A 288-nucleotide genomic window follows, 5' to 3' on the forward strand; every position below is an offset into this window, starting at 1 on the left:
CTCTGGAGAGACTCTGTCTCAAAACAAAACCAAAAAACCTCTCTCTCTCTCTCTCTCTCTCTCACACACACACACACACACACACACACACACACACACAGAGAGAGAGAGAGAGAGAGAGAGAGAGAGAGAGAGAGAGAATGAGAGACATAGACAATAGATCCAAATGTTCTAACATTTAGCTAATAGCTGTCCCAGAAGGAGGGAAGAGAAAGAATGGAGGAGATGGAAATAACAGAAAAAGCAACATAATAAAATTTTCTAGGGTAGAAAAACAACAAGGATATT

Source organism: Sapajus apella, unplaced genomic scaffold (genome assembly GCF_009761245.1).
Source record: "Sapajus apella isolate SASKATOON/1434 unplaced genomic scaffold, GSC_monkey_1.0 scaffold26, whole genome shotgun sequence".
In the NCBI taxonomy this organism is placed as follows: Eukaryota; Metazoa; Chordata; class Mammalia; order Primates; family Cebidae; genus Sapajus; species Sapajus apella.